This window comes from Lonchura striata, chromosome 19 (genome assembly GCF_046129695.1).
Source record: "Lonchura striata isolate bLonStr1 chromosome 19, bLonStr1.mat, whole genome shotgun sequence".
Taxonomy (NCBI): domain Eukaryota; kingdom Metazoa; phylum Chordata; class Aves; order Passeriformes; family Estrildidae; genus Lonchura; species Lonchura striata.
This window is the reverse complement of record NC_134621.1, coordinates 6,568,817-6,577,626: the sequence shown is the minus strand read 5'-3', so window position 1 is coordinate 6,577,626 and position 8,810 is coordinate 6,568,817.

The following is an 8,810-nucleotide window of genomic DNA, read 5'->3' as shown; positions in this document are numbered from 1 at the left end:
GCCAGGTGCCCCAGGGTGGGAAACCATGGCAGCATCAAGACAAAGAGATGGTTTAGAGCAGGAGAGTCTTAGAGGATAATTAGCCATAAATCATTTAATCACAGAAAACACCCAGAGAACAAAGAGACTTATTTTGCAACAGTTTTTCAAAAGATTGTAATAATAATCCTATTATCCAATTAGCAATGCTTTTTAATGACCTTGTAGTTGGTTTCAAGGTCTTACATTCACAAAGTATCTTACGTTCAATCTTCCAACATTTCATCTCAGACATTTTACAAGCAATCACTGATCTAAATTCCACTTGAGTTATTCTTTACAGCATACTTAAAAGGTATCAAAGTACTAAACATAGTACAACAAACACTGGTTATTTAATTTGGTTATATAAAATATTTTCATCGCCATCCAAAAAGATAATGCAGATAGCAATTATGATAATAGTGCAGATTATAGACTACAGCACTCATGATTTACCTGCTACAATTTTACTAAGGCAAGCATTCTGTAGTTTCCATACTGCATGTCTATTTGCAAATTCACTGTTCAACCTGCTCTGGCCGATGTTATATGAATTCATACATATTCAAATGAAAACTGAGAAGAGTAAGTATATGACTGTGAAGTGCTTATTAGAATGCAGGTCTCCCAGCAGATATATTAACAAGTAGCTTTGGGTTATTAGCATTGCCAGGGCAGGGCTGCAAAAAGGAGCATTGTCAGCCTTGCTGCTCTGGACAGCTTCCAGGGCTGGTAATTGCTTTCTGCATGCTGGAATCATCCCTGCATTCAGAGTCAAGACCTCCAGTTCCCAAATACTGTAAGCTGAAGAAGACTTTGCACCAGCTGGCTGGAGGGACTATTGTGTTAAATGATTACAATATCACAACAGAAAGCAGTGTCACAAGCCACTGTAATGTACACTGCAGAGATCAGAAGCATCTAAGTGTAATTTAAAGGTGGCAGGCTAAAAGGAAAAAAAAAGTAAAAGGAGGAAAAGAAATAAGGCAAAAAGTCCCTTCAGATGTCACAAAGAGCTTCCTTAAAATCTGTACTATTAAACTAGAAGTAAACCACAGAGAAAAGGGATTGAAAAAAACAAATCCTTTCCATTCCTAATGACTTGGTGGACACTCATCATATTGGTCTTGTTGGCTCAGGTTCTTGATTAGCTTATCCTCAGCATGGTAGAGGAAAACTAACAAACCAGAGAAAGAGAAAGATTTCACACTTCTCTTTCAAGATCTCTTGTTAACCTCAGGATTTTGTGTTGGGTGTTTTGGGGATTTTTTGCCTCAGATGAAAAGAAACTAAGAACAAAGAAAATGTCCTTACTCCACATCATTGTGTAGGCAAGAGATTCTGTCAAAGTGATGTGCCTCTAGGATTTGTTACAGAAGCTGACACTTCAACAGGTTTTAAAATAAATTTTAAATAAAATGAGCTGGAAAAGGAAGAAAGAGATTGCCAGGAATGGTCCTCAGATAGATGAGCGAGAGCAGCAATGCTGAAGATTCCAGAAGAACTAAGTTTCATTCAAGCTAAAGATCTCACATATTTCTTTAAGGTAAGTGAAATTCACTGCTCAAAGGAAAAACTTTGTAAGACTATTTACAGCAGCCCATCTAAGCCATTTGCTTGCAGTGCAAGCAGCTCAATGCAGTGCATCTTTTCCAGGCTAATCCCAGAAGGCAGGACACCTCTTAAAAAGGAAAAGCAACACCACAACTTAATATACCTCATGCAATTATTAAGCCCTCTTTGTTTCCTGTCTTAAACTACTCCTTTTCCTCATTGGTATTTGCCATGGTATTTTTATTATTTCTCCCATCTTTTTGTTATCTCTAAGTTCAGTTGTATTGACCCACTGTGTTTACACATCAAACATCTCCTGCAGGTACCACAGCATCAGTTCAGCAGAAAACCCCTGTGACCTCCCTGTTTATCCTCCTGAGGCAGCCCCAGGAGGAGCAAATTAAAAACACTGAAGGAATTCAGTTCCCTTGGCTGTGAAAAGGAAGGGAACAACAGTGAAGGTGGACATTTTCTGGTAGTTTTTTTCCTTCAGAAAGATCTTCTCCTGCTCTTTTCCAAAGAATCTTGACTCTATCCCAGGCAAGGAAAGAACTGCAAATATAAAACTAAAAACTTAAGAAAAAAAAAAAAAAAAAAAGAAGACCCAACTGTTTTGTTTTTTTTTTTTTTTAATCAGTGTAAGACATGACCCTCATCTTTTAATTCTGTTTGGAGCAGCACCAATTTGGGAATAAAAATGAACAAAATAATCCCTTTTAGAGCAAGTATGTAAACATCTGCAGCCAGTTAAACAAATTGAGCAGGACCTGGTTTTGGGAGCTCTATCACAGAGCATTTAAATTTTAAATTTCTAAGGAAATGAAGCTGTTTTCTAGATACAGTCAATGGCAACCTGAAACTACACCTCTGAGTAAGAACAGAAGAAAATTCACCTAATTCTGGTTATATATAGGATGATTCAATGTGCATATTGACAACAACTATGCTAGATGCACGTCCCTTCCATTACTGGCAGAATGATTGATATATTTTTCTCTTAGTTTATTTCATTTTCTTCCAACTGTATTTAAAAAAAAAAACAAAAAATTATTATCCAAGTTAGACAGCTGCTGCTCAGAGCAGCAACTGGAAAAAAGCATCTAATTTCTTACTAAATATTCAGGATGATAACAATCACCCAGACAGCTGCAAAGGGAAAAAATCAAGTGTCAATATTATGGGAGAAAATGCACATACTCAGTGACTGCCAAAGTAGAACCTCTCTGTCCCCTTTCTGAGATTATTTTACTTTTATTTTCTACAGAAGAAGCTGTGGAGACCAAGCAGGGAGCACCATGGTGAGTTCCACACTTAGCAAAGCCTCCACAAGGACCAGCAAGGGCTTTCCCACAGAATCCACCACAGGACAACATGCACCTGGATGAAAAGAATACTGTGAAAGGAGAGTTTTACATTTCAGTTGTTATGACATGAGCCTGTACTTTTAACTTAGGTGTTGCTGAGCAGACAACAATTGAACCCTGAGCAATTTTCTCTCTTTTTGAAATGCAAAAAAAACCCTGTCAAACTATTAATTAGGATTTTAAATATCCAAAGAGTCTAAATTTCCTTCCAGCACAACCAAAATAAGTACCTAACAATTTCTTGAAGAGTAAATACTTATATTTTCTTCTCGAATACAAAGATTGAGCTATTCTAACTCATTATTGAAGTGGTTTTCACACTAGTAATGAAACAATGATGAACTGAATGTCTATTTCCTTGTGCCTCATGAAACAGCCAATTCCTCTTTCCAGGAGAAAACATCAGTTGAGGGATGCATAGTGAGAAGAATGGTTCCAGAGCTTATAATAAGTCCAGAAAATATCCAGAAAAACAACTCTAGTTTTATGGCCATGGAACTGGGCCTCTCCTGTAGGATTTGTACTTGCACTGAGTAACATTCACAGGCAGGAGTTGTTTGAACACACATCTCAGTGGAAAACTTCTAACAGCATATTCCAGGTGAAGTCGCAGTGCAGTATCACCCAACCATTCCTTTACCATGTCAGGGCTTCCAAATTTCTTCCAGTCATACTCAGAGCAGCTGCAGTGAAGCAAATCCCCTCCATCAGGAATAACAGTTTCTACAGCTGCCTGTGGGATCCAGGAGCTCTCATAGCCCTGGGAGAATCTACACCTGAGAAGCCAATCACTGTCTTGCTTCAATAGAACTCAATTCAAAAATAAAATGGGACTAATGTAAAAAAAAAAAAAAAAAAAAAAATATGAGGGCAACATTTTAATAAAGATTCATCCTAACATTTAGGATTGGAAACTATTTAAAAAATCTTACATTATAATGAGGGCCATACTGTAAAATGGCTTCACAATGATTTTAAAAGGGTTACTTTGTGTCTTAAGTATTGCAAATACTGAAGTTGAAGCTTAGACTGCAAGGGAAAATTGAACTCATAAGGATGTAGGTGGGCATTCACCAGGGACTGATGAAGCCACCTCAGCACATGAGATGCTTGACTCCACAGGGAGCAGATTCCCAAAGTATTTATGCAAATTGTATAAGGTACCTGCCTGCATCTTTTCCTGTTTTATAAACACCTCTGTGAATTTAGTCTTGCGTATGGTACAGGAAATAACCCCCCACATACTAAAAGATAACAACAAAGACAATTAAAATGAGGCTATCAAGTTGTATTTTACTTTTTTTTCCTTTCACATAAAAATAGGAGATATAACAATTTACATTCCTCAAAGGAACGTGTCCCAGAAGGGAAGGACAAAACATTATATCCTACACATTTATTGGGCTGGATCTCAGAACACCCTCCAACAATAATTAATGAACATTGCCTCACTCCTGCTCTTTAATCTAGATAAGCATCAGCAATATTTTACACAGCAGGGACTAGAGAAACACAGGTGTGAGGTGCCTTGCCCAAGGTCACAGAGCATGGCTGGACCAGAGTTAGACACCCATTCACCACTTTCAAAGATGCTGCTGAAGTGATGCTGCTGGTCTTCACTTACAAAGCCTCGCAAGTGCTCATGTGCAGCCTGTCAACATCCTTAAAATCCTTCTGCAGAGAAGACCCTTTATTTCTCTGTTGTGCTGCCTGAAGTGGGGAGCACAGCTCAAGGGCTGTACCTTCCCTTTTGCACCTAAGGGAGCAGCTGACTCGGCCCAGAGCTGTGCATGGGAAGAAGGGAAGGCCAGGGGGAATGAAGCGTGCTGAGGTGTTGCACCACTCAGTAATCCTTCAAAAACTAAGAATTCTGGACTGTATTAATCTTCCATCACCCATCTTGCTAGTTAGGCACCTTTCTTAAATGTCAAAATAACGACCACAGAGCAGTGAAGGGTCAGTGGATGTTATGGGGATGTGGCAGATTTGGGGGCTTTGTTCACATGTCTATTTATTGGGAATGGGAGAACAATCTACAGCAAAAGAAGGAAAAAAAACAAACCACCACCTGTATATTATATTTTTTCTCTCCTAGACAGCTTCATGATCTATATTGTTAATATAATGACATAGCTTGTTCCACTCTTCAATTGCTTGTCACCTGAACTTGGCAGACTTCGCAAGGCCAGAAATGGAGAGAAGGCAGCCAGTAATTACCCAGGGCAACCCTCTCATCTTACTGTAGGAGAGGAAGAAAACATTAATTATTGTATATCTATCTATCTATCGAAAGAAAGTGACTACAGTTTCATGACAATATGCTTCTGTTACTATGTCACATCAAAAGTTATCAAAACCATCAATTTCCATCAGTATTTTTTCAGCAAAAATATGGAGTAAGTGTATTTTTTATGGTCTTCCAGTCACATGCTTTCTTAGCTGCACTGTCTCCTGTTACCCAAACAATGCTGTATCAATATTGTGTGTACAGTTCAAATGGGATTAAAGCATTTTGTTGTACAAAGGCAAAGCAGTAGGATTTTGTTTTATCTGCTTCCCAGCTACTAAGAATTTTTGATACACAGATTTATCCTCCTTTTGCAGTTCCATAATATCTTCCCTTAGTTTATTAAAAAGTAACAAGACTAATTAAGCATCACTTTGCGAATTCATCATCTGCTAAGAGGAGAAATGTTTCCAAATATCATGGAATTACTCAGTTTTCCATATTAGAAGTGACAGTGCCTGACAGAGAGATGAGTTTTCAGGTCTTTTGACTGCTATAGCTGTAACCACACTGGAGCTGTTGGCATTATTTACCATTGTTTACCACAAGCTAATGCTTCATTCACAAGAATAGTTCTTCATAAATACAAGCAGAGACGCAAAAAAATTAGATTTAAGGCCCTATTACCTGTAACTGAGCTCTTTATGAATAAAGATTACTTGCAAGAGCAGAAGGTGCCCAAGGAGATCACTAAATCAAAACACAGACTCAACCCTGAAAAGGAATGTATTATAATGAGAACAGGAGAAAAGTAAACAGGGTAAACATTTGGAGCTGGAGGAGAGTGGTAACACAGAGTAAACTGCACCTCCCACATCCTCACTAGTGCAGAAAGAATCAATTTTGCCTGTTGCTCATAGCAAAGTGGGAATATTGCTCCATTAGCACTCTCCCATGGCCTCATGCCTTGTCCCCTCCAGACTTAACCCCTCTCCTCATCTTTTTAGAAACAGGGGAAAGGGTGGCTGCAAACAGCTTGCTGCAGCTTTCTGATGGAAAAGATTTTCTCTCAATCAAGAGGATTCCCCAGAACACTTCTCAGATCACTTAAAACAATCTTTGCACTGTGTGATTCCACTTGCACCACATAAATTTGCCTAGTAAACTTAAGAATTTGGTGCTGTATTATGAAAAGATGTGAATCATCAAAATGAAATCCTGAAAAGCCTTACAGGTATAGAAGACAATAAAAATTCACCTTGTCAGGCTATATTAGCCTATGTAACATGGCAAAATAAACAGAAAATAAATTGCAGGTGTTGAAAATGGGATCTCTAAGAGGATATTCTTTGACAAGCAGCAAGGGGATTAGAATAACAAATATGAGGTTAGGGTAGTTGCATTTCAAGCCTTCATAGTTTTGGTGAAAGGAAAAATCTACAAACTGACCCTGTGGCTGGATTACTGGGACAGGTAATGGATCTGAGGTATAATGATCACAAAATGGTTTTTACTGATTTTTACTCATTACCAAGACCCCTGGAATTTGATCATCCATGTTAAGAAACCTCAGGAAGTAGAAGTGTGGGAGAGAACAATGTGGAAAAAGTGGGATGCTGCTGGATTATCATTCTGGCTGACAATGTGTCATACCCATTCTTTAGTCAACACATCTTAATGACAAAAGGGCACCCTTCACAGTGAGAACAGCCTTCCCACAGCCAAGCTGGAACACTGGACTAAGTCCCAGCTCTTGCTCTATTTTTGTGTTATGATTTTCCCCTTCAAAAACAGGTTCATGGAATAGAACCCAAGTAGGAGAGTGGAGAAATGTGGCTGGACCTTTATATTATGAGTTATTCCCAGATCCTTCAGTTCAGGTGTAGTTTTTGATAATGCATCACAGGCCCCCAGCACTAAAAAAATGCATGTATGCCTTATGTCTGATAAAATATTTAATAGGACTGTACTAGAAATCCTAATTATGTGTGGAGAGTTTAAAGAGAACCATCCAGATTGGCTAGTGACAATTAACCAGCTGTGATGAGGAACAAAGGAAAAATAGCCTGGACTAAGGAGCAAACAGCAAAGGCATTTACATGATTTGCATACCTCCTGATCATTTGTAAATCAGGATTGGGAAATACCAAAGCTATTAGCCACACACAGGGTCAGCAGGCATTTGTGTTTCTATCCAACACTTGATGCTGAAGCAATATACACAGGTGTGGGTAGAAATGAAAGTCATCCAGAACTCAATGAACTCCAGATGTCATAAAAATAAAAGAAAGCAACCTTATATTTATGAGATTAAAAGTTTCCCTTCAATCTGTAACCACTCAGACACAGTATATAATTTATTTTGGTTATATCTTGAAAGGACTCTCTATTGATACTGAGTATTTCCTGAGAATTTTTTTTTTTTAATGGTCTCTTAGCTGTTTGATTACTTCCCACTGAGACAATTCAAAAATCATAGTTAGTAACAGCACAACAAACTTTGTCTGAAAGAGTAATCAGAGTGGAACCATTTACCCACTCCATATAAAGAATATTTCTTACCTCTCATTGACTGTCCAACATTTGATTTAAAGCAGGATTTTTTCCTCAATTTGATTGGCAATTGACAAGATCAAGAAAGAAATTTTTTATTCTTTTTTTTACTCCTATGTAAGATTTCTGCCTTTCTATTACCTTCAAATACAGGATCATATGCCTTTCATCAATTCATAATTCAAATAATGCACCCTTTCTTCTCTATAGGCTTACACTGCAACAATGCACATTAGTTAGAGATGTCAATGTATGCTTTATTACAAAAGTCAAACTAGGCTTTATCCATAATTTTCTAAATCTCATTAAAGGGTCTTTTATATTGCAGATAGGATAAAATAGCACTTCATAACTGGTGCAGAGAATCTATTGCCATCAGTAGTTCCAGCAGCTGACAAAGGAATGCCTTGGGGCTGAGCCTGCTCAAATGCAGATAAGGTGCCCTGCAGTGAATCACTGTCCTCTGCAAGGGACTGGCTTCTTAATAAAAGGTCAGGGATCACAGCAGCACTATTTTTCCAGAAGAAAGAGAAACAGGGACTGGATTTTCTTTATATTTTTTTTTTTCCTTTCCTCCTCACTGAAGTACTTTCAAGCATCCATTGGTGTTCCCACTGTCTCTGGTTTGCAGATGAGCTCTGCCTTTTGAGGCAGCACAATTGTGTGATGCATTTCTAAGCAGCCAGGGCTGCTACAGCCTTGGACTGCACATATCTCAGGCTGCTTTGCAGGGTGGGATTCAGCTCTACTTGTTAAAAACACACGTTTCTCAGTAACACAAAGCCTCCATTCTTAAAATTTGACTTATACTGAAAGCTATGCCTTGGAGGACACTTCTAATCAAGGATTATTATCTAGGCCTATCAATTATGGCATTTTTATTACTCTTGACTAATTCCAGAACATTTTTTGAATCAAAACATAATAATAAAGGTTTCTCTATGTAACTTACCAATCTATATCTGGCAGTCAAGGTGAAGTTTCAATTTGAAATTTCTTTAGCCACAGGCTATAATTCAGCAAAGAAGTTAATATCATGATCAAGTGCTTTGCAGCACCAGCATTTTGGTGGGTGCATCTTGGCTCCACAG